Here is a 27899-nt window from a genome sequence, read left to right as displayed (position 1 = left end):
ATCGATCTATAATTTGGCTTAGCTTCATGTTTTTATAACAACAACCATAGGATGGGGCTATACTAATCTAGTCATTCCGTGTGTAACACCTCTACACACCATAAACCTAAGACACCCTAAAGTATATATATATTCTGGATCGTCCCGACATTCAGTTTCGATCTAACCATGTCCGTCCGTCTGTCGAAATCACGATAGCAGTCAAACGCGTAAAGCTATTGCAAAATGCAAATTTTGCTCAAGAACATTCCACTGAAGAACAGGGGCAAACTTCTCACACATCAATGAGTGCAGTCCGATTCAAGTTTAAGCTCAATGATAAGGGGCCTCCTTTTTATAGCCGAGTCCGAACGGCGTGCCGCAGTGCGACACCTCTTTGGAGAGAAGTTTTACATGGCATAGCCCACCCCATAAATGTTGCCAGCGTTAGGAGGGGAAAACCACGGCTGAAAATTTTTTCTGATGTTCTCGCCAGGATTCGAACCCAGACGTTCGGCGTCATAGGCGGACATAGGCTAACTTCAGCGCCACGGTGGCCTCCAAACGCGTAAAGCTAGCCACTTGAAATTTTGCACAGATACTTAATATCGATGTAGATCGTTGCAAGTGCGTCCATATCGGTTCAGATTTAGACATAGCTCCCATATAAACCGATCTCCCGATTTGACTTCTTGAGCCCCTACAAGCCGCAATTTTTGTCCGATTTGGCTGAAAATTGGCAGTGTTCCGTTATGACTTCCAACAACTGTGTCAACTACGGTGCAAATCGGTCTATAACCTGATATAGCTCCCATATAAACCGATCTCCCGATTTGACTTCCTGAGCCTTAACAAGCCGCAATTTTTATCCGATTTTGCTGAAATTTTGCATGTAGTGTCTTGTTCTGACTTCCAACAACTGTGCTAAGTACGATCCAAATCCGTCTAAAACCTGATATAGCTCCCATATAAACCAATTTCCGTGAAGATAAATTTGAATTTAACTTAGCCAAGACACAAACCTGACATTTAAACAGAGCTATGTTAAGTGATTAACAGAGTACTGTTAAGTAATTTTCTTTTATATTTCAAACAAAAAAAATCATTTTTAGCCTTTTCTCGCCTAATATTTTCTAAAATCACTTGCTAAATAATTTATCTACAACTATAAAATGCTTAATAATAACCAAACCCTCAAACCTCTATGCCAAAAATATTTTTTGAGGACCTATATGACCCATTTTTAAAGCGGCATTCCAGCGAACTCATCTATGATGAGTAAAACTCATCTAAAATGAGGTAAAACAAACTAATACCATAATTAGCCCCTACCAAGAGCTTTTAGTATCATAAGTTGCCAATATTCAAATTATATTTCAGATCTAAGTGATCTATTACGGATGCGGACTGAGGAGGGATTTGAACCCGCCTGTTATGAAGACGATATTATAATACTTCTAAGGAGTAAGAATGCGAACCAACTATGCAGAAGAGCTAGACCTAGGGTTCTCAATGGTAACCCAGAGAAGACTGAAATATGCCAGTTTACGAGGAAGACGTAGGTGGATCAACGAAACCATTTCGATATCTGACAAGGTCAAATACTTAGGTTTGATCTTGGACAGGAAACTGAATTGAAAGTGTCACATTAAGGAGAGTACTGAGAAGGCTTACAGATGTTGGGCACTATGTAGACGGGCCATAGGCTCTAAATGGGGCCTGAATCCAATGATAGACCACTTGATCTACAGGAGCGTGATTAGACCTAAACTTACTTACGCCTCATTTGTTTGGTGGTCTGCTATGGAGAAAAAGTCAACATAAGGGCCAAACAACAGGTTCAGAGAACATGTTGTCTTGGCATAGGCGGAGCGATGAGCAACACACCCACTAGGGCACTGGAGAGCATTCTAGTTATCCGACCCATTGGCACACAGATTAAGTGTGAGGCAGCCACTGCGGCTAAAAGACTTAAGACGATGGGAGAATGGATTGAGGTTGGGAGCGCCTCGACCATCGAGGTGTAATCGAGGAGACGACAAGAAACCTGGAAGCAAGGGAAGAGGTTTCCGATCGGATACCTGAGACGACTCTTGAGGTCGAATGCGAGGTACTGCTGCCAGAGGCACGTTCTTGGACTGACGGAACCCTAGTATTGCCATCTGGAATTTCATGTTTCACAGATGGGTCAAAGCTAGAGGACAGAGTAGCCCTGGGGGTCTGCATTGAGAAGGTTTTCGATCGGTTACCTGAGATGACACTTGACTTCGCGTTCGAGATACTGTTGCCAGCGGCACAGTCTTGGACTGACGGAACCCTAGTATTGCCTAGTATAGAGCACAGAGTGGGCCTGGGGGTTTTCATTAAGAACACAGGGACTGAGATCTGTTTTAGACTGCCTGACCCTAATACGGTTCTGCAGGTGGAGATCCGAGCGATCACAGAATGCATGAGGTGGTGTGGTGTTAACGCGAGGACCTCGAGTGTGAAGATCTTTATGGACAGTAAACAGGCCATAAGGGCTATAACAACCAGGACGGTGAGATCGCGAACATTCTTCGAATGTAAGAAGGAGATTAACGCCCTCTCTGAGGATGGCACGATTCGCATCGTATGGGTGCAGGGTCATAGCGGAATAACTGGGAATGACAAATTAAAAGCGAGCTATGGTCGGCCGGGCCGAATCTTGGAAACCCACTACCATGCATTCTGCAAAAAGTTTATACAAAATAAATTTAGTTGAAGGGCATAAGTTTCTTCTACCAACCAAACTTCTGTCAAACCAGCAAAAATTAAAGCTTCTAGGAAACGAACAAAGATTATCCCGAGACCGATATATATGGGTGCTACATCAGGTAAAATACTGATTTGGTCCGTATTTGGAACAGTTTTAAAAGTCGTAAGAGAACACCGCATGTAAAATTTCAGACAAATCGGACGAACATTGCGGCTTGTAGGGGAATAAGAAGTCGAATCGGGAGATCGGTTTATATGGGAGCTATATCAGGTTATAGACCGATTTGGACCGTACTTGGCACAGTTGTGGGAAGTGATACCAAAACACTAAGCCATATATAGCTGCCATATAAACCGATCTTGGATCTTGACTTCTTGAGCCACTAGAGGGCGCAATTATCGTCCGATTTGACCATAATTTTGCACGAATTGTTTTGGTATCACTTCCAACAGCTGTGCTAGTATGGTTCAAATCGGTCCATAACCTGATATAGTTGCCATATAATCCGATCTGGGATATTGACTCCATGAGCCTCTAGAGGGCGCAATTCTTATCCGATTTGGTTGAAATTTCGCATGAGGCGTTTAATTATGACTTCCAACAACTGTGCTAAGTTTGCTTCAAATCGGTCAATAACTTGATATAGCTACCATAAAAACCGATCTGGGGTCTTGACTTCTTGAGCCTCTAGAGGGTGCAGTTCTTATCCGATTAGGCTGAAATTCTGCACGAAGTGTTTTGCTATGACCTTCAATGACTGTGGTAAGTATGGTTCAAATCGGTCCATAACCTGATATATCTGCCATACAAAACCGATCTGGGATCTTGACTTCATGAGCCTCTAGAGGGCGCAGTTCTTATCTGATTAGGCTGAAATTATGCACTAAGCGTTTTGTTATGACTTTCAATGACTTTGTTACGTATGGTTCAAATCGATCCAAAACCTGATATAGCTGCCATATTAACCGATCTTGAAACTTAACTTCTTGAGCCACTAGAGGGCGCAATTCTCATCCGATTTGAACATAATTTTGCACGTATTGTTTTGGTATCACCAACGGCTGTGGTATGATTCAAATCGGTCCATACCCTGATATAGCTGCCATATAAACCGATATTGACTTCTTGAGCCTCTAGAGGGCGCAATTCTTATCCGATTAGGCTGAAATTCTGCACGAAGTGTTTTGTTATAACTTTCAATGACTGTGCTAAATATGGTTCAAATCGGTCCATAACCTGCTATAGCTGTCATATAAACCGATCTTGGATCTTGACTTCTTGAGCCACTAGAGGGCGCAATTCTCGTTCGATTTGACCATAATTTTGCACGTATTGTTTTGGTATCACTTCCAACAGCTGTGCTAGCATGATTCAAATCGGTCCATAACCTGATTTAGCAGCCATATAAACCGATCTGGGGTCTTGACTTCTCGAGCCTCTACAGGACTCAAATCCCATCCGTTTTGGCTGAAATTTTGCATGAGGTGTTCTGTTATGACTTCCAATAACTGTATTGAGAATGGTTCAAATCGGTCCATAACCTAATATAGCTGCCGTATAAACCGATCTGGGGTCTTGACTTCTTGAGCCACTAGAGGGCGCAATTGTCATCCGATTTGGCTGAAATTTTGCATGAGGTGTTCTGTTATGACTTCCAATAACTGTGCATAGTATGGTTCAAATCGGTCCATAATCTGATATAGCGGCTATATAAACCGATCTGGGATCTTGACTTCTTGAGCCACTAGAGGGCGCAGTTCTCATCCGATTTGGCTGAAATTTTGCATGAGATGTTTTGTTATAACTTCCAATAACTGTGCTAAGTTTGCCGCAAATCGGTACATAACTTGATATAGCTGCCATATAAACCGATCTGGGATCTTGACTTCTTGAGCCTCTAGAGGGCGCAATTCTCATCCGATTTGGTTGAAATTTTGTACAATTCAATTCATTTATGGTTTGAATCGGACTATAACTTGATATAGCTCTAATATCTTAAAAATTCTTACCCATCATTCTTTGTTTGCCTAAAAAGAGATACCACGCAAAGAACTCGACAAATGCCATGCATGGTGGAGGGTATATAAGATGCCGCCCGGCCGAACTTAGCACGAAAAATTACGAAAAATTTTATTAACCATCGATTTAGCTCTCATTTTAGATGATTTAGAATCCTTTATTTGTCAGTCTATCCGCTGTTCCTAGTTTTTTTCACATATACTTCGTTGGGCCTCACTTTACTCCTATGGTGGTGGATATAAAAACAAAATAAATTCTAATATTTTCCAACATATTTTTCTTTATGACATACACATTTGTAAATTTAAGATTCAGATTAAAAGATTGGATGTAGATTTGCACAGGGTTAGATTAAAAAACACGTGCACTAATCGCAAGCACTATAGTATTAGCTTGACCATTGACATAGAAAGAAACTTTGATGTTTGATGTTTTGAAGTTTATCTTCAACCAGAGTAATGTTCGTTCCAAAAACATCATGCTGCAAAACATGCAGCTATTAAAACCACAATTAAAATCCCTGCTTTATGGCTTACCGAATAGGGACAGGTGTGATTGAAGTTAGTTTGCTTTGCAATTATGTTGAACAATCGCCTGGCTGCAACAAATCTTTTGCTGCCTTTTAATAACTCACAGGCATCAAAGGAGATATTGGCCAGAATTAGGGGTTTCAGAGGCGTCATGTAGATGGTTTCCACCCTTGCATCACAGTGTGTGACGGTTTTAAACATTTTCGCGTAATATGAAAATGACTGTCGATTATTTTTGTAAGAGCTCAACGAGCACAGCTCAAACCTCGAAAATGATTCATTGTCAGAGGTACAATTGAACCATTTGATTTCTATTCCAGGCTTCACCTACTCATGACAGTTGGGAAATATAAATAAATAAAAGCAAAAAATTTATTTAAATTATGGAAGGGTAACAGACAAACCTGTTGGCAAATGGTCAGAATTATAAAACTTTTCAATAATATGTTGGGGCAAATCATTGCGTGCAAAACTCACGTCTATATATTGCCGAGATTAAACTAAAACTGAATTACTTAAAACAAGACCAGAAAATTCCAAGTTAATTGCACAAAAAGTACTCCATTAAATAATAATCCAAATTGCATTTGCACTGTGGTTTAAAACTCTAGTTACGGCTCTGTTAAAATGACATACTTCAAAATTTTTTTCCTAATGACGTCATAATATGGGTTGACGTACAGTGGGATAGAATCGGAAAAACTAGTGAAAAATCCACCGTTTGAAAATGGTTAGAAATTTCCTTTTGGAACTTGAAATGTTTAGAGCTGAGCTGTTAACGAGATCATCATCACTTTATCTGCTTTTCGGCTCTCCCAAACCGCCACCCACGTCAGAGCTGTAATGGTTGGTGAGGCGATCAGATAGACAGGGAGACGGCATACCTGGCATCACTTTATCTGCCTTTTGACTCTCCGACACGGCCACCAACGTCGGAGCTGCAACGGTTCGTGAGGAAAGCAAAACAGATAGGAAACGAGGTGCTCATAGGGTGCGATGCGAACTCTCATCACATTTCATGGGGTAGTACCAACACTAATAAGCGGGGCCAAGCCCTAGCAAGTTCTTGAATACTAACGAGCTGATAACACCTAATATTGGTAACACCGCTTCGTTTGTTAATAGGATTAGGGAGGAGGTATTAGATGTGACGATATGTTCGGAAAATCTAATCGAGGTTCAGGATTAGAGGGTCTCCATGGAGCACCCCTTCTCTGACCATCGCTACATCAGGTTTAGAATAGCACCCCCAGCACTAAATCCAAAAAGTTTCCGTAACAAGTTGAAAACCAACTGACCGAAACTCGGAAGACTACTCAGAAGAAGACTTGGGAAAGATAATTTACATTGTCCAAGCATAGAAGACATTGAAGACAATGTCAACAGAAATACAACTGTACTGGTGGCGTCTTTCGAAAATAGTTATCCTCCAAGAGAAAGGAAATCACCCCAAGAAGAACCCTGTATGACCGGGGAGATTCGCAATATTGGAAAAAAATGTCCACAGACTTTTTAAACATAGCACATCGTAACAAGTAACAAGTAAGAGCGTGCTAAGTTCGGCCGGGCCAAATCTTATATACCCTCCATCATGGATCGCATTAGTCGAGTTCTATGCACGGTATCTCTTTTTAGGCAAACAAAGAACATTGAATAAGAACTGTTATGCTATTGGAGCTATATTAAGTTATAGTACGATTCGGATCATAAATGAATGCTGATTGTTGTAGAAGTCATTGTGTAAAATTTTAGTTCATTCGGATAAGAATTGCGCCTTGTAGGGGCTCAAGAAGCAAAATCGGGAGAAAGGTTTATATGGGAGCTGTATCAAGCTATTGATTGATTCAGACCAAATTAGACACAGATGTTGAAAGTCATGAGAGAAACCAATGTACAAAATTTCCGCCATATCGGTTGAGAATTGCGCCCTCTAGAGGCTCAAGAAGTCAAGACCCAAGATCGGTTTATATGGCAGCTATATCAGGTTATGTACCGATTTGCGCCATACTTAGCACAGTTATTGTAAGTAATAACAAAATACCCCATGCAAAATTTCAGTCATATCGGACGAGAATTGCGCCATCTAGAGGCTCAAGAAGTCAAGACCCAAGATCGGTTAATATGGCAGCTGTATCAAAACATGGACCGATTTGGCCCATTTACAATCCCAACTGACCTACACTAATAGAAAGTATTTGTGCAAAATTTCAAGCGATTAGCTTGATAGACAGACGGAAGGAGGGACAGACAGACGGACGGAAGGACGGACGGTCGGACATGGCTAGATAGATTTAAAGTGACATGCCGATTAAGAATATATATATATATATATATATATATATATATATATATATATATATATATATATATGGGGTCTCAGACGCATATTTCGAGGTGTTACAAACAGAATGACGAAATTAGTATACCCCCATCCTATGGGGGGGGTATAAAATGACGTTGGGTTCGGCCGGGCCGAACTTTGGATACCCACCACCTAAGATATATATGTAAACCACCGCATGTCATAGTCCGGTGAAAAATGCATAATTTATGCCCTCATAGCAGCTATATCGAAATATGGACCGATTTGGACCAAAATCGACACGGATATTGAGTGGCCTAATATGTACAAATCATTGTTTAACTTTGGAGAACAAAAAATTGGCCTTTTTGATAGCCATATCCATATCTCGGATGTGTTGTTGTTACGCTCTACAACGGCTAGGCCTATGCTTAGCTTCTGCAATAGAGGGGTGGCGCTTAAGCGGAAAGAGGGGCATGTGAACGCCTACGCAGACCATTACGCATATTGAAGAGTTGTTTGAAGCCGAACTGAACCATATACGAGACGAATGTCGAAAAGCCTAGCATAAGTCACTCTGTCAAATTTCAGCGAAAACGGATTATAAATGTGGTTTTTATGGGGCCAAGACATAAAAGCGAGAGGTCGGCCTATATGGCAGCCAAATCCAAATCTGAACCGATCTGGGCCAAATTGGAGAGGGATGTAGAAGGGCCTAACAAAACGCATTTTTCCAAATTTTGGTGAAATCGGACAATAAATGCGCCTTTTATGGGCCCGAAACCTTAAATCGAGAGATCGGTCTTAATGGCAGCTAAATCCAAATCAGGACCGACCTGTGCCATATTGCAGAAATATGTCGAGGGGCTTGACCTAACTCACTGTCTCAAATTTCAGCGACATCGGACAATAAATGCGCCTTTCATGGGCCTACGACCATAAATCGAGAGATCGGTCTATATGACAGCTATATCCCAATCAGGACCGATCTGGCCCATATTGCAAAAAGATGTCGAGGGGCCTAACTTAAGCCACTGTCCCAAAATTTCAGAGGCATCGGACAATAAATGCGCCTTTTATGGGCCTACGACCCTAAATCGAGAGCGCTCTATATGACAGCTATATCCAAATCTAGACCGGTCTGTGCCATATTGCAGAAATATGTCGAGGAGCTTAACCTAACTCACTGTCCAAAATTTCGGCGACATCGGACAATAAATGCGCCTTTTATGGTCCCGAAACCTTAAATCGAGAGATCGGTCTAAATAGCAGCTATATCCAAATCTGGACCGATCTGAGCCAAATTAAAGAAGGATGTCGAAGGACTTAACCCAACTCACTGTCCCAAATTTCGGCGACATCGGACAATAAATGCGCCTTTTATGGTCCCGAAACCTTAAATCGAGAGATCGGTCAAAATGGCAGCTATATCCAAATCTGAACCGATCTGGGCCAAATTGCAAAAAGTTGTCGGAGAGCCTAACGAAACTCCCTGTCCCAAATTTCATTGACATTGGACAATAAATGCGCCTTTTACGGGCCCAAAACCTTAAATCGAGAGATCGGTCTAAATGGCAGCTATATCCAAATCTGAACCGATCTGGGCCAAATTGCAAAAAGTTGTCGGAGAGCCTAACGAAACTTCCTGTCCCAAATTTCAGTGACATTGGACAATAAATGCGCCTTTTATGGGCCCAAAACCTCAAATCGAGAGATCGTCTATATGGCAGCTATATCCAAATCTGGACCGATCTGAGCCAAATTGTCGAAGGATGTCGAAGGACATGACACAACTCACTGTCCCAAATTTTAGCAAAATCAGATAATAAATGCGCCTTTTATGGGGCAAGACCTTAAATCGAGAGATCGGTCTATATGGCAGCTATATCCAAATCTAGACCGATCTGGGTCAAATTGAAGAAAAATGTCGAAGAGCCTAACACAACTCACCGTCCCAAATTTCGGAGACATCGGACCATTTATGGTCCTTAAACTTCAAAACGAGAGATTGGTCTATATGGCAGCTATATCCAAATCAGGACCGATCTGACCCATATTGCAGAAAGATGTCGAGAGTCCTAACGTAATCCACTGTACCAAATTTTAGCGACATCGGACAATAAATGCGACTTTTATGGACCTAAGACCTTAAATCGAGAGATCGGTCTATACGCCAGCTACATCCAAATCTGAACCGATCTGGTCCAAATTGAAGAAGGATGTCGAAGGACCTAACACAACTCATTGTCCCAAATTTTGGCAAAATCAGACAATAAAGGCGCTCTTTATGGGCCAAAGACTTTAAGACTTTCAGGACCGATCTGAGCCAAATTAAAGAAGAATGTTGAAGGACCTAACACAACTTACTGGCCTAAATTTCAGCGATATTGGTCAATAAATGCGCCTTTTATGGGTCCAAAACCTTTAATCGAGAGATCGTTTATGTGGCAGCTATATCCAAATCTGGACCGATCTGGGCCATGAAAAAAGTATCTGTGCAAAGTTTCAGCTCAATATCTCTATTTTTAAAGACTGTAGCGTGATTTCAACAGACAGACAGGCGGAAATCGCTAGATCGTCTTAGATTTTTACGGTGATCAAGAATATTTATACTTTATAGGGTCGGAATTGGATATTTCGATGTGTTGCAAAAGGAATGACAAAATGAATATACCCCCATCTTTCGGTGGTGGGTATAAAAAAGCTGACTGCTCAAGGAGTAGAATAAGATTACTAAAGCTGCAAAACGTGCCTCCTGGATAGCCTTAACACGTCCATAGCGTTAATGGATCAGCCTAGATGAGAAAGTTTCTCTAAAAAACCCATGTCCACCCAAGGGAGTGAAAGCAGAGACAACGGAAGATATGTTGAGGCTCTTGATGAAAACCCCTTTTCTACAGGAAATGACTAGACACACAGACATACCAGAATCTTGGAATAATTAGGTTGGTCAAAGGCTTATTATTACAGAATTTATGGTGAAGAAAGCCTTGAGGAGCTTCAAACCAGTTGACCTGATGAAATATATTCGGCGTTACTACACAAGTAAGCCGACTATCTGGCTAAAAATTTTCCAGCGTGTCTAAGACTTCCATATATTCCGAAAGCCTGGCAGGAGGCAAGGGTGGTGTTTATACCCAAGCCTGGCAAGGCAAGTTATGCGACACCAAAGGACTACAGACCTACAAGCCTTACGTCCTTTCTACTCAAAATCATGGAAGGTATTGTGGAAACCATGACAAAGAGTAGGACATCCAGCGAACTGCTTAAATAGGGTGATTTTTAAGAGCTATAGGAAAGTTTTTCAAAAAAATACACATAAAATTCAGAAAAATACAGGAAATCTTTATTTGAATCGATAATACGGTCCATATAATTCAATGTTTGATGATTATTTCATGCACATGTTGACCGTGACTGCGCCTCAAATGGCCCATCCGTTAAGTCGAATTTTGGTATACTCTTTCCAACATTTCAGCCGTTATCTCACGAATAAATGTTTCAATGCTGTTTTTCAATGCGTCAATTGAAGCGGTCTTGTCTGTATAGACATGAGCTTTAATATAGCCCCACAAAAAATAATCTAAAGGCGTTAAATCGCACAATCTAGGCGGACAATTGACCGGTCCCAGACGTGAAATAAAATATTCACCGAACTCGTTTCTCAGTAAGTCCATTATTACGCGTGCTGTGTGGCGTGTGGCACCGTTCTGTTGAAACCACATGTCATGCAAGTCAAGCTATTGCATTTTGGGCAAAAAAAACGTTGGTTATCATCTCACGGCAGCGCTCACCATTCACAGTTACGTTACGATTCGCATCATCTTTGAAGAAGTACGGTCCAATGATGCCACCATCCCATAAACCGCACCAAACTGTAACTTTTTCTGGATGCATTGGTAGGTCTTGCAATGCTTCAGACTGATCTTCACTCCAAAATGGACAATTCTGATTATTTACGTACCCATAGAGCCAAAAAGGAGCTTCGTCGCTGAATGGAAGAAGCGCGCTATGAACTTTCTTAACGGAGACGCATTTTGGTAGCAAAATTCTATCATTTGCAAGCGTTGTTCGTTTGTAAAACGATTCATGGTTAAATTGTAGACCAAACTGAAATTGTTTAAAAGTGAAACAAAACACGAAACGTGCGTAAGCTGTTTAAACCAGTGTTGCCAAAAAGATAATAGCTAAAAAATCACCCTTTACAAACAGCATGCCTATGTCAAGGGAAGGTCGATGAAGACTGCCCTGCACGAGGATGTGCATATAATAGAAGAATCATTCGATGACAAGACATACATATAGGCGGTTTGCATTGACATCGAGAGGGCGTTTAACAATGTTCGGACCGACACATTGATCCAATTCTTAGGCCAGTACCGGGTGGACCATGTCCATAGAGTCTCGATAAACCATATGCTAAGGCACAGGTGGATAAATTGCAGGTCCCATGACACAAATATTCTGAAGAAAGTATCACAGGACACGCCACAGGGGGGCATTTTATCGCCACTCCTTTGGGTGACCAACAAAAATGACCTATTACGGATGCTGACTGAGGAGGGATTTGAACCCGCCTGCTACGCAGACGATGTTATAATACTTCTAAGGGGTACGAATGCGAACCAGCTTTGCAGAATGGCCGAAAGGGTCTTGCATATGGCATATGACTGAGCTAGACCCAGAGGTCTCAATGTTAACCCAGAGAAGACTTAAATATGCCTGTTCACGAGAAAGACGAAGGTGGGCCAATTTGACGTCCAACGTCCTCAATAGAACGATTTCGATATCTGAAAAGGTCAAATACTTAGGAGTTATCTTGGACAGGAATCTTAATTGGAAGTGTTACATTCAGAAGCGAAATGAGAAGGCTCACAGATATCGAGCCTACGGCCCTAAATGGGACCCGAATCCAAGGATAGTGCACTGGGTCTACAGGAGCGCAATTCAATCTATACTTACTTAAGGCTCAGTAGTTTGGTGGAGGCCACCGTAGCGCAGAGGTTAGCATGTCCGCCTATGACGTTGAACACCTGGGTTCGAATCCTGGCGAGACTATCAGACAAAATTTTTCAGCTGTGATTTTGCTCTCCTAATGCTAGCAACACTTGTGAGGTACTATGCCATGTAAAACTTCTCTCCAAAGAGGTTTTTTTTTTTTTTTTTTTTTTTTTTTTTTTTTTTTATTTCTTAGACATAACAATGTTGCTTAAGTATAATACTACAACTAGTCATTTGAATTAGGACTAACTAGTAGTTTATTTAAATTATATAATTATGTATGATACAGCTTATGCTTTAAGGCACAAGTAGCTGGGTAAACCTCCTCTTCAGATCGAAGGGTTTATATCTATTGAGTCTTCGGGTTATATTTGCCTCCATAAGTTTTGGGATCTCCGGATTTTTGTGATGGTGCAGCCTTTTCTCATAGTTATCTGCTACTTGCTGTATTTCCTCTCTTACAGTGCTGATTTTAAGATCTCTATGTATGTCGCTATTTCTTATATACCATGGTGCCTTTACTATATCTCTTAAGATTTTGTTTTGGAGTAACTGTATACTTTGAATGGTACTTTCATTGGCACATCCCCAGAGTTGGATACCATATAGCCATATCGGCTTTAAGACTTGCTTATATATCATAAGTTTGTTGGAGATAGATAGTAAAGACTTTCTACCGATCAGCCATTTTAACTCGCGATATTTAATTTCTAGAGCTTTTTTTTTGTTTGCCACATGAGCTTTCCATTTTAGTTTGCTGTCTAGCGTCACTCCAAGGTACTTTGCCGAATCAGCAATAGGAACTTGTTTGCCTTTAATGAAAATGGGTTTATGGGTGGTTTTTGTTTTTTGTGTAAAATCTACATGTACGGACTTTGAACTATTGAGCTTAAGTCCCCATTTTTCAGTCCATGAATCAATTTTCGCCAAAGCATTTTGTAGTTTGATTGTTGATGTTTCGTTTGTTTTGCCTGTTGCAACTATGACTGTGTCGTCAGCGAATGTACCTATAGTACATTCTGAATACGAGGGAAGATCATACGTATATAGTAAATACAGAAATGGACCCAATATGCTGCCCTGTGGAACTCCTGAGTAGATGGGGTAGATTTCCGAATACTCGTTACCCTGTTTGACTCGAAAAAATCTATCGTTTAAATATGACTCCATCAGCTTGCAATAACTATCCGGAAGTATTGACTTAAGCTTGTGTATTAGCGATGTGTGAACAACTCCGTCGAAAGCCTGAGAGATATCCAAAAATACAGCGGAACATACCTCCTTTTTTTCGAAAGCTTCTTCAATATCATGTGTTATCCTGTGAATTTGTTCTATGGTGGAATGACCTTTACGAAAGCCAAACTGATGACTTGGTATTAAATTCATTCTTTCAATAAAAGAGTTTAGACGTTTGCCTATTATTTTCTCAAAAAGTTTACCAATTAATGGTAGTAGTGAAATAGGTCTGTAGGAGCTTACTTCATTTAGATCTTTCCCAGGTTTTGGAACCATTATTACTTCGGCGACTTTCCAAGCTGTTGGCACATAGTTTAAACGAATAGCTGAGTTAAAGATTTTTGTTATTTTAGCTAATGCTTTTAGCGGTAAATTCTTCAATACTTCTGCTGTAATCAGGTCAAAGCCAGGTGACTTTTTATTTTTGAGGCATTTTATTTCCTGAAGTATTTCCTTTAAGGTAACTTTTGAAATTATTTCTTGACATGATAGACCGACGTTTTCTTCCTTTGAGTTTGACTTATTAGAAAAAATTGTGTACAAGTGTTTCGCAAAGGCATTAGCCTTCTCTAGATCTGTTTTTGCCCATTCGCTTTCAATTGTCCTTAAGGGTTGATTAAGGTTTTTAGGACAGTTCAATTTTTTTGTGGCTTTCCACAGTGAATAGTCTGTTTTACTATCATAAGTCAGTTTTGAAATAAACTGATTAAATTTTGAGTTTTTTAATTTCTTGATTTCTTTGCGAAGTTTTTGAGTTAACTTATTCAGAATTTGTTTGTTCTGGGGAGATCTGTTCATCTGCCACTTCTTTCTTTGATTCCTTTTCTGTTTTACCATATTTCTTATGTATAAAGGATATGTGTGTCCTGAAGAGGTGTCGCACTGCGGCACGCCGTTCGGACTCGGCTATCAAAAGGAGGCCCCTTATGCTATAGACAAAAAGTTCAACATAAAGATAATGCAACAGGTTCAGTGAACGTGTTGTCTTGCCATAGGCGGAGTGATGAAGACCACACTCACTAGGGCACTGGTGACTATTCTAGATATCCGACCCATAGACATACAGATTAAGTGTGAAGCAGCCACTACGACTATGAGACTTAAGGTGATAAGAGAATGGATTGAGGATGGGAGCAGCTCTTACCATCGCGGTATAATCAAGGCGACGATAGGAAACCTGAAAGGAAGGGAAGAGGTTTCCGTTCGGATACCTGAGACGATACTTGAGGTCTAGAGCGAGACACTACTGCTAGCGGCACAGTCTTGGAACCCTTGATATTGCGATCCGGAAGATCATGTTACACAGAGTCATCAAAGCTAGGGTACAGAATGGCCTGGAGTCTATATTAAAAAGGTTTCCGAACGGATACCTCAGACGATACTTGAGGTCGAGTGCGAGACACTACTGCCAGCGGCATAGCCTTGGATTGACGGAATCCTAGTATCGCCATCTGGAAGATCATGTTAACCGGATGGATCAAAGCTAGAGGACAGAGTGGGCCTGGGGGGTACATTGAGAACCCAGAGACGGAGATCTGTTTTAGATTGCCTGACCATAATACGGTCCTGCAGGCGGAGATCCGGGCGATCATGACATGCGTGAGGTGGTGTGGTGCTAATGCGAAAACGTCAAGTGAGAACATCGCCATAAACAGGCCATAAGGGCAAAAACAACCAGACAGTAAGGTCACGAACTTTATCTGAGGTTGACACAATCTGCATCGTTTGAGTGCGGGGCCATTACTGAGTAAGGGGGAATGAAAGGAAAGATGATTTGCAAGGACAGGACAGTAAGGTCACGAACAGTCTTGCAGTTTGAGAAGGAGTTAAACACCTTATCTGAGGATGGCAGAATCCGCAGCGTTTGATTGCCGGGCCATAACGGAGTAAGGGGGATTGAAAGGGCAGATGATTTGGCAGAGAAGGCCAGAGGACTGCCGTCAATAAACTTGGTTGACCCCGAAACATTTCGGGTCGACGCAGCCCGAGTTAATAGCCTGGGCGACGAATGCGCATGCAACCCTGTGGAACAGCAAAACGGTGGGTAGGACGACGAAAATCCTATGGAGAGATCCAAATCGTGAGAAGACGAGTCTATAACTGAAAGGAAGTAAGAAGGAGGTCAGCAAGGCGCTCGGTATCAATACGGAACACATTGGACTACGATATCTAGATCGTGAGAAGACCAGGCTATTACTGAAAGGAAGAAAGAAGGAGATCAGTATAGCTCTCGGTATCACTATGGGACACATTGGACTACGAGCTCAGCAATGCAGAATAGGTGCGGCAAGTGATGACATATGTAGGAAATCCGAAGGAATTAGAAAAGGTGATAGAACTAATTAGTAAAAGCGTGCTAAGTTCGACAGAGCCGAATCTTAGGGAACCCAGCACCACGAAGTCTGCTAAAAATTAATACAAACTTACTTCGGGTCAAGGTCATTCTACATACCCAACTTCTTGCAAACCAGGAAAAGAAAGCATCTAGAGGAACCGAAGAAGGATAATCGAAAGACTGGTTTATATAGGAGCTATATCGGATTATACACTGATTTACACCGTACTTGGCAGAGTTATTAGAAGTCATAACAGAACAGCATGCACAATTTCAGCCAAATCGGACAAACATTTCAGCTTATAAGGGCTCAAGAAGTCAAATCGCGATATCAGTTTATATGGGAGCTATGTCGGGTTATAGATCGATGTAAACCATACTTGGCACCATTGTTGGAAGTCTTTGCAGACCACTACACGCAATATTTCAGCCAAATCGGACAAAAATTGCGGCTTGTAAGGGCTCAAGAAGTCAAATCGGGAGATCGGTTTATATGGGAGCTATATCAGCTTATACACTGATGTGATCCATACTTAACACCGTTGTTGGAAGTCTTTGTAGACCACTACACGCAAAATTTCAGCCAAATCGGACAAAAATTGCGACTTGTTAGGGCTCAAGAAGTCAAATCGGGAGGTCGGTGTATATGGGAGCTATATCAGGTTATATACCGATGTGAACCATGCTTGGCACCGTTGCTGGAAGTCTTTGCAGACCACTACACGCAAACTTTCAGCCAAATCGGACAAAAATTGCGACTTGTTAGGGCTCAAGAAGTCAAATCGGGGGGTCGGTTTATATGGGAGCTATATCAGGTTATACACCGATGTGATCCATACTTGGCACCGTTGTTGGAAGTCATAACAAAACACTACATCCAAAATTTCAGCCAAATCGGACAAATATTGCGGCTTGTTAGGGCTCAAGAAGTCAAATCGGGAGGTCGGTTTATATGGGAGCTATATCCAAATCTGAACCGATAGGACCAATTTGCAATCTCCAATGACCTACATTAATATTAGTATCTGTGCAAAATTCCAAGAGGCTAGCTTTACGCGTTCGACCGAATTCGTGATTTCGACAGAGGGACGGACATGGCTAGGTCGACTCGGGATGTCAAGACGTTCGAGAATGCTTTATGGAGTCCTAGATCAATATTTCGAGGTGTTACAAACGTAATGACAAGATTAGTATACCCCCATCCTATGGTGGTGTGTATAAAAATCAGAAACACGAAGAGATTTCTGAGTTATTGAAGTTGCAAATTTTTTTCTTTTTTTGCTTACTAATTGATGTCAAATGACCTAGCGGTACTTAAGGTAGGTATTAAGTTCGTGTTTCACAGTGAAAAGTAATAGCTTTAACGATTAATTTTTGTGGATAATAGATTTTAAACAAAAAACTTTCTGACTTCATTCATTAGAAAATTCCCATTATTTGTGATAAAATTTTAATAAAGGTGTTATGTTATCAGTGATATTTTTTTAGTTTCTCAAAAAATTAATAGTGAAAAACATGGATATTTCGCGGTGAAACACCAACATAATAGCCACCTTTTTATAAACATGAAATTCGACGTTTCGAATTTTTGCTTCAAAATCTATTATCATTAAAGATTTTCGTATATTTGCAAAATCTTTTCGTTGTAAAAAGATTTTCTTGAAAGAAAAATCAAAAATTTAAAATGTTTTAAATAATGTATCATTGTGCTCCAATCTACGGTCAAAGCCAAGAGAACCAAAAAATTTCTATTAGTCATTTTCTTTCTACTTAATCATTATGAGCCCCGTATCAATTGCCTTAAATACTGTTTTGCGAATTATATATTTCCATGAGAAAAAAAACGAAATGCTTTTATTTGAAATAATTATTTTAAAATGTAAATTAAACTGAGTGATCATTATTGTCTCCGAGTCCCCAAAATTGTTCATTTTATTGTTGATGTAATTCAAATAACTTATAATTAAATATTACTTATCATTCTTTGGAAAAGTATTTCAGACCAACAGTAAAATTTAAAGACATCATAAATAAATTTCTTTCTAAATATAAATTTTCAATTAAAATAATAGAATAGAATAATAATATTGGGTTGCCCCGAAAGTAATTGCGGATTTTTCATATAGTCGGCGTTGACAAATTTTTTCACAGCTTGTGACTCTATAATTGCATTCTTTCTTCTGTCAGTTATCAGCTGTTACTTTTAGCTTGCTTTAGAAAAAAAGTGTAAAAAAGTATATTTGATTAAAGTTCATTCTAAGTTTTATTAAAAATGCATTTACTTTCTTTTAAAAAAAAATCCACAATTACTTTTTGGGCAACCCAATATAATAGAATAAATAGAATAGTATGTCTAAAAGATAGAATAGTATGTCTAAAAGATAGAATAATATGTCTAAAACAAGTAAAAGCGTGCTAAGTTCGGCCGGGCCGAATCTTATATACCCTCCACCATGAATCGCATTTTTCGAGTTATTTTCCCGCCATCTCTTCTTAGGCAAAAAAGGATATACGAAAAGATTTGCTCTGCTATTAGAGCGATATCAATCAGTGGATCAATCAATTTAACAATCTTCTTTATCTTGTTAGTACACCTTGCGGTTATTGAGGGAACTAAATTTTAATGTTGGATCACCTTATTATTTTCTAGAACTTTTTTTTGGTTTTTTGTGTTGTTTGAGATTAACTTTTGGTGAACAAATACTTTTGTTTTTGAAATTGATTAATTGCCTACAAAGTTCCTTAACAGTGTTCTGCTAATGCCAGTAACAGAGGACTGTTAAGTCAGTGGTTTGTGTCTCCACTAGTTAAATTCGGAATTTATCTTCGCTCACATAACCTAACCTAATCTATGTGTTTGCAGAAAGGAAGTTTAAAGTCTAGCTAACCCATCGCCCTACCCTATACTGAAAGGTATAAAAATCACATTTCAACAAATTTTCTGATAAAAAAAAAATAAAAAACACAGAAATTTGTTTAAATACTAGATTTGTTTTCCACGTTTTATTTGGGCATATTAATTCACATAGCTACGGTGACATTAAAGAATATTCGCAATTCCTTCGAATGTGAGGATATTCGTACCACGGTTAACATTGAAAGTAACTTTGGTTGAATATTTTCCGTGTGGCATTACAAATGGAATTTGTGACACCTCTAATGTTAGATTGTTGCCAATAATGTCATGCTACAAAGGAATCTAATTAATTATTGTTTAAATTACAAATAAAACTCACTTTGTGTGTCTTACCGCATAGGGACAGGTGTGATTGAAGTTAGTTTTCTTCGCAATTATGTCAAACATTCGCCTAGCTGCCAAATATTTCTTGCGACCTTTCAATAGTTCGCAGGCATCAAAGGTGAGATTGAGCAGACTGAAAGGTTTTTTGGGTGTCAAATAAATGGCTTCGACTCTCGTATCACAGTGTGTAACGGTCTTGAACATTTTGACATAGTATGAAAATTCCTGATTATTCTTTTTGTAGTATCTCAGTCTACAGACTGCAATGCGCGAAAACGCCTCATTGTTGGAAGAGCAATTAATCCAATCGACTTTTACTATAGACCTCACCTAGCTCGTAGAATTACACAACGAAAAACAGAAGACAGATCTCAAATAAATGCCACAGTGATATGAAACATGATTTTAATGAAATTTATGAAGTATTGCCTTATTCCATAATGAAATGTTTATGCGAAAACGAACCTCTTGGCAAAGGAGAATCATGGATAAAAATTTAAGAATGATTGTCTGCATCATTCCGTTGTAATGTGACTGTAACTATAGCACAACCAAAGAAAAACTGATAAAGAAAAAACTCGAATTGCTTGAAAGTCAAAAAAAAAAAAAAAATCATTTAACCTTTAACTTTGATTATCATGCACTCTAAAATCAGTAATCACCAATGTAATTGTCCAATCAATGTACCGTGTCCATACAACAATACAAGTTTCGTTTGTGATGAAAACGTTATGGTTACCCCAGGCCAATAGTTATGTGTGCAAAAAACTTTTGCTGTTTTCCATCTAAATGAGACCAGTAATTACTTAGTTTTTACTTAAATTGGCTATTACAGAACATTAGTCCCATTAGCTGAATGTATAATAGCCCTCTCGTTCTTCTTCGCTCCCTAGATCTTCTTCACTCCTCGTTCTTCTTCGCTCCGACCCCAAATTTCGAGGTGTTTCTTACTACTTGACCTTGCCATTGGGTTTTTGGCCGTCCCGGTTTCCGGGTAACATCGTGATCGCCTTCAAAAGACTTCTTTGCTGAAGCTTCTTCATTCCTTTTGACAACATGATCTAGCCAAAGCAATCTTTGTATTTGGATACGTTTAACTATGCTCATACACTGAAAAAAAAAAACTGTGTCCTAATTTTAAAGATTTGAGCCAAAGTTGGACTAACTTAATTTAAAAACCAGTAAGGAAAGGCAAGATTCGGGCGGGGCCGACTATATTATGCCCTACACCTACCTTACAATGTATAATAGCCCTCTCGTTCTTCTTCGCTCCCTAGATCTTCTTCACTCCTCGTTCTTCTTCGCACCGACCCCAAATTTCGAGGTGTTTCTTACTACTTGACCTTGCCATTGGGTTTTTGGCCGTCCCGGTTTCCGGGTAACATCGTGATCGCCTTCAAAAGACTTCTTTGCTGAAGCTTCTTCATTCCTTTTGACAACATGATCTAGCCAAAGCAATCTTTGTATTTGGATACGTTTAACTATGCTCATACACTGAAAAAAAAAACTGTGTCCTAATTTTAAAGATTTGAGCCAAAGTTGGACTAACTTAATTTAAAAACCAGTAAGGAAAGGCAAGATTCGGGCGGGGCCGACTATATTATGCCCTACACCTACCTTACAATTTTAAATTCGGTCAATATATAAATCTATATGTATATGAGAGCTATATCTAAATCTGAACCGACTATTTAACAGATCGTTTGAAAATTGTTGTTACTATGGCCATGTAAGTGCAAATCTGGCGATAAATATGTATGGGTGCTATATCCAAATCTGAACCGATTTTGATGAAATCTCGCACATATGTTAAGATCAGTAGCAAAACAATCCGTGCCAAATTTTGTACAGATCGGTTAAAAATTGTCCTTACTACGGCTATTTAAGTGCAAATCGGGCGATACATATATATGGGAGATATATCTAAGTCTGCACCGATTTTGATGAAATCTAGCAGATATGTTAAGATCAGTAACAAAACAATCCGTGCCAAATTTTGTGCTGATCGGCTGAAAATTGTAGCTACTACCGCCATTTAAGTGCAAATCGGGCGATACATATATATGGGAGCTACATCCAAATCTGAACCGATTTTGATGAAATCTTGCAGATATGTTAAAATCAGTAAGAAAACAATCCGTGCCAAATTTTGTGCAGATCGGTTAAAAATTGTCCTTACTACGGCTATTTAAGTGCAAATCGGGCTATATATATATATGGGAGCCATATCTAAATCTGAACCGATTTTGATGAAATCCAGCAGATATGTTAAGATCAGTAGCAAAACAATCCGTGCCAAATTTCGTGCAGATCGGTTAAAAAATGTCCTTACTACGGCTATTTAACTGCAAATCGGGCGATACATATATATGGGAACTATATCTAAATCTGAACTGATTTTGATGAAATCTAGCAGATATTTTAAGATCGGTAATAAAGCAATCCGTGCCAAATTTTGTGCAGATCGGTTGAAAATTGCAGCTACTACGGCCATTTAAGTGCAAATCGGGCGAAACATTTATATGGGGGCTATATCTAAATCTGAATCGATTTTGATTAAATTTTGCAAATATGTTAAAAACAGTATCAAAACGATCCATGCCAAATTTTGTGCAGATCGGTTGAAAATTGTAGTTACTACGGCTATTTAAGTGCAAATCGGGCGATACATATATAGGAGCTATATCTTAATCTGAACCGATTTTGATGAAATTTTGCAAAAATGTTAAAATCAGTAGCAAAACAATCCGAGTGAAATTTTGTGCAGATCCGTTAAAAATTGTCCTTAATACGGCCATCTAAGTGCAAATCGGGCGATACATATATATGGGAGCTATATCTATATCTAAATCTGAACCGATTTTGATTAAATTTCGCAAATATGTTAAAAACAGTATCAAAACGATCCATGCCAAATTTTGTGCAGATCGGTTGAAAATTGTAGTTACTACGGCTATTTAAGTGCAAATCGGGCGATACATATATAGGAGCTATATCTTAATCTGAACCGATTTTGATGAAATTTTGCAAATATGTTAAAATCAGTAGCAAAATAATCCATGACAAAACAATCCAAGCGAAATTTTGTGCAGGTCGGTTAAAAATTTTAGCTACTACGGCCATTTAAGTGCAAATCGTGAAATACATGTATATGAGAGCTATATCTAAATCTGAACCGATTTTTATCAAAATCAATAGCGTTCGTCCAAAAAAGTGATATGTGCAAAATTCCATGATGATTGGACAACAAATATGACCTGCACTTTGATTACAAGAATACATTGACTCATAGACGGACAGACTGACGGACAGACGGATATGGCTAAATCGAATCAGAAAGTGATTCTGGGTCGATCGCTATACTTATCAATGGATCCAGCTCTTCTCCCTCTTAGCGTTGCAAACAAATGCACAAATCTATAATACCCTGTACCACAGTGGCGGTGTAGGGTATAATGATCAATTTCCAACTTTTTAGAGAGACATTCACTGGGGTGAAAAATTTGTTCTTTCATACTGAGGAGTTTTTATTTTAAGTGGTAGGTAAATAAATCCCTCTATCCATCTAAAGTTAAGGTCAAAATATCGTTAAAAGTTTAGAAATTGATCTTGGAACAAGACAATAGGGAACCGTGAACCGCAAAAAAGCCTTACAAATAGAAGCGTCTATAAATGTTTCATTTTTATACCCTCCGCCATAGGAAGGGGGTATACTAATTTTGTCATTCTGTTTGTAACACCTCGAAATATTCGACCCCCTAAAGTATATATATATATTCTTGAGCATCATGTCATTTAAAGTCGATCTAGCTATGTCCGTCCGTCCGTCCTTCTGTCTCCCGAGAGCACGCTAACTTTCGAAGGAGTAAAGCTAGCCGCTTGAAATTTTGCACAAATACTTTTTATTGGTGTAGGTTGGTTGGGAATGTAAATGGGCCAAATCGGTCCATGTTTTGATGTAGCTGTCATATAAACTGATCTTGGGTCTTGACTTCTTGAGCCTCTACAAGGCGCAAATCTTATTTGATTTGGCTGCAATTTTGCACGTGGAGTTTTGGTATCACTTTCAACAACTGTGCTAAGTAGGGTTGAAATCGGTACATAATCTGATATTAGCTTCCATATAAACCGATCTGGGGTCTTGACTTATTCAGCTTTTAGAGGGCGTAAATCTCATCCGATTTGACTGAAATTTTGAACGTGGTGTTTTGTTATCACATCCAACAACTGTGCCAGGTATGGTTCAAATCGGTTCATAAGCTGGTATAACTGCCATATAAACCGATCTTTGATCTTGACTTCTAAGCCGCTAGAGGGCGCAATTCTCATCCCATTTGGCAGAAATTTTGTACGACGGCTTCTCCCATGATCTTCAACATACGTGTCGAATATAGTCTTAATCAATCAATAACATGGTCTGAACATTGTAGAAGTCATTATGTAATATTTCAGCCCATTCAGATAAGAACTGCGCCTTGTAGGGACTCAAGAAGTCAAATCGGGAGATCAGTTTACATGTTTTTTTTTTTTTTTTCATGTAACCAACATGCAGGCGATGTCCCCTATATATGCAGAGCATTGAGTTGGCAATTAGGAAAGTTAAGGGTTGGAGGGGGGAAAAGAGCGAGTAGTGTTTATTGATATTAGTCTTAAATTTCTAAACGTCAATGTCGGTGGGAAAGACATTAGCCGGAAGTCGATTCCACATACGAATGGTTCGGGCGAAAAATGAATTTTCTCTGTAATGAATGGTTCGGTCGACTGGCCAATCAATTACAAACGGGTGTGAGTTGCTGGCAAGTCTTGTATTCCTGGTCAACATCTTAACGTCAGGGATAAGAAGACGAATACCCCTGGAACACACGTCATGAAAATAACGATTGACCAATACAACGCTATCCACATTCCGGCAATGTTCAAGGGAAGCAATAGAGTTGGATACCCTAATGTCCCCAATCAACACCATCGCTCTCCGTTCAAGTGGCTCCAATTATGATTTTGGAGCTTCTGCCCATATATGAGAGTTATATTCCATCCTCGACCTGATGTAGTCAGTATAGATATTGAGAAGATCAGAAGAGGTGAAATATTTCTTGCACCGCTTAAGAAAGCCCAAACACTTGAATGCTTCTTTCGACACTTCAAATACGTGTTTTGACCAAAGAACATCGCATTGTATCTTCATGCCCAGAACATCAAGAGCATCTGACTGCTCAATATCTATACCATCGATAGATATCGACGATTGAAGTGGGTCAGTGAATCGCTTGTGAAACAAGAAACAGCACTGCATCTTCTGTGCGTTAAAATCTGCTCTGTTCATTCTACCCCACTCGGAAATGGCCAACAAATCCTGGGAGAGCGTCTCATCCATAATGCGTCTCCTGTCCACAATTCCTTGAGGACTGGGCCTATGGTCGAATGAATATGAATGACACAGACTTCTGTCATCGGCAAATGAGTAACTGGATTCAAAGTCTAACCCAATAAATCGTCAATGAAAATAAGAAAGAGGGAAGGGGAAAGGGGAAAGGACAGAGCCTTGTGGCCACCTGCGGTGAATGTATACTCATCTGATGGGAACCCATCTACAACAACTCGTATAGTGCGGTCTCTGAGAAAGCTCGATATAAATCGAACGAAGTTATTACCGATATGGTAACTATATCAGGTTATAGAACGATTTGGACCGTACTTGGCACAGATGTTGGAAGTCATAACAGAACACTACGTGCAAAACTTCAGCCAAATCGGACAAAAAGGCGGATCAAAAATTGCAAAGACTCAAGAAGTCAAATCGGATGATTGGTTTGTATGGGAGCTATATCCAAATCTGAATAGCTCACATAATAACAGAATAATATGTGAACATTTTGGCTAAAACAGATAATAATTGCGCCTTCTAGTTGCTGAACAGAGATGCCAGATCGATTTATATGGAAGCTATATCAGGTTAGTAACCGATTTGAATCATACTTGGCGCAGTTGATGGAAGTTATAACAAGACAGCTTTATCAAAACATGAACCGATATGGCCCATTTACAATCCCAACCGACCTACACTAATTAGAAGTATTTGTTCAAAATGTCAAGCACCTTGCTGTACTCCTTCAAAAGTTAGCGTGCTTTCGGCAGTCAGACGGGAGGACGAATGGACGGACAGGACTAGATCGACAGAAAATATAATGACGAACAAGAATGTATATACTTTATGGGGTCCAAGACGAATATTTCGAGGTGTTACGAACGGAGTGACGAAATTAGTATACCCCCATCCTATGGTGGAGGGTATAAAAATACAAAAATTGTCCAGTTTTCGGAAGAAGTTCCGCTTCTTCAAATATTTTTCACCTTAAAAAAAAATATAAACAGGAGTAAAAATAAGAGAAAAAAATTACGGGACAATGTCTAAAAGATAGGTAAGCTTCCGATTAAAAAAAAATTGCCACTGTAAATAAACATTTGAACTTTATTCCATTTTAATTACATGAATAGTCAAACAAAGTGAACTAAGAGAAAGAATTAAAGGTGAAGTAGGTGACTTTTAATCATTATTTCTCCTCCCTTTTGAACTATTTGCTCTTGTAAATGTTTTGTTTTATTTTAATTCATCATTTGCTTGTGAATACATTTCAATAACAAATTCTACTGCTTTAGTTTTAATCACTGCTTTAATTAATCATCTGCTCTTATAAATATTTTATAATATATTAATAACATAATAACAATTTAAAAATAAATTGTTATGCTATTTGAGCTATATTGAGTTATGGTTCGATTCGGACCATAATTGGAGACCAGAGTAAAATTCATTGTGTAAAACTTCAATAATTGGTAAAAAATATTTAACAATCTAAGCATAGTTACTGATACAATATTTAAGTAAAAAAGGTTTAAAACAAAAAATTAAAAAAGAAGAAAAAGAAACTTTAAAGAAAATATAACAATTTAATCAAAGTTACTGATAAAATAAATTAATAAATATTGTAGTTATAAAATATAAAAAAAGAAAACCAATAATTAATTAAAATGATTATAAATCAAAGATTTGAACTGTCGTTCATTATTTATAATTTGAATATTATTGGGAAGATTATTCCAGAGACGTATAGCATTAACAAAGAACTGTGGTTCAGATACACGATATTGATGACGTATTTATATTACTTGTTTACTTCCTGTAGAGTTGGCAAAACGCAATACAGAAGCCAGATATGACGGTACATTGGTATAAATTATTGTATCTTGTGGATCATTTGAAACGAGCGTATCTTAGGGTACTATTTAGTTAAATGAGACACCATATACTTGTCTGGCAAAGTCAGATACCCAGTCTCTTCTACGCAAACCAAAAATGTATCAAACGACATCGTTAAAGGCTACGTGCAATTTATTCCTATGACTTATATCACAACTGTTAAAAACCTCTCAAATGTGTAATAGTTTCGGCAGAATAAATGTCCTAGCCAAAAGCATTCTTATTGACAAACGCCGTAGGTCTTGGCCACTGTCGTACTGACATGATTCTTCCATGAAAATCTATCATCAAACTCCAACGCAAGGTTTCTTGCAGATGAAACAATCTCAATTGGGGCTCCAGCAATTGTCACATCAAGATTGGGCGGCATTGTCACCCGATTCCTACCAATCACAAGGCACATTGACTTTGTTGGATTTAAAAGTAGTACGTTGGCGTTTGCCCATGTGTTTATCCTGTCCAAGTCACTATTAAGGCGAAGTACATCATCAATCACCCTCTCCGGCGAGGTGGTCATATACAGCTGTATGCTGTACACCATACATATGAATAACACAGTTGCGCAACTGTCCAGGAAGATCATTGCTATATATAGAAAAAAGGAGTGGGCCCAATACAGACCCTCTTGAGACTGAAAGATAACTAGAACACCGGCTATGAACACATACCGATTGGCTTCTATTCGAAAGATAGGAAAATATAAGATCCGTTGTTCTTTCAGAAAATTGAAATAAAAGTTTCAGTTTAAGGCAAAGTATATTGGGATCAACGGAATCAAATGCCTTCGAATGATCTAAAAGAACAAGAAAGGTAACTTTATCGCTGTCAATATCACTCCTTACATCTTCAACTACTTTCAAAAGTGCAGTAGTGCAACAGAGCTTTGGCCGGAAACCAGATTGAAAATCTGTTAGCAGCGAATTATTCGCAATATATCCTGATATTTTCCGGTTGACTAGAGTCTCAAATATCTTTGAGATGTATGGAAGTATTGGTATTGGCCTAAATTCCTGGTTATTGTTGTTGGCTCAAGAAGTCAAGTCCAAAGATCGGTATATATGGAAACTATATCGAAACATGGACCGATATGGGTTATTAACAATGCTTACTGATCTTCACTAATAAGAAGTATTTATGCAAATATATATTCTAGCGGCTAGCTTTACTCCTTCGAAAGTTGGCGTGCTTTTGACAGACAGACGGACAGACATGGCTAGATCGACTCTTGATCGAGGCGATCAAGAATATATATACTTTATGG

At 39.1% G+C, this 27899-nt stretch overlaps 1 protein-coding gene across 2 annotated transcripts in view; it reads right to left on the bottom strand.

Annotated features, from left to right (window-relative positions):
• LOC106092683 (uncharacterized) overlaps nt 1-27899 on the bottom strand; it is a 169890-nt gene that overhangs the window by 34665 nt on the left and 107326 nt on the right. The gene's annotated exons all lie outside the window — the stretch shown is intronic.

The sequence above is a fragment of the Stomoxys calcitrans genome, chromosome 5 (genome assembly GCF_963082655.1).
Source record: "Stomoxys calcitrans chromosome 5, idStoCalc2.1, whole genome shotgun sequence".
NCBI lineage: Eukaryota > Metazoa > Arthropoda > Insecta > Diptera > Muscidae > Stomoxys > Stomoxys calcitrans.
Note: the sequence above shows the minus strand (reverse complement) of the source record. Positions and strands in the feature narration are given on the sequence as shown.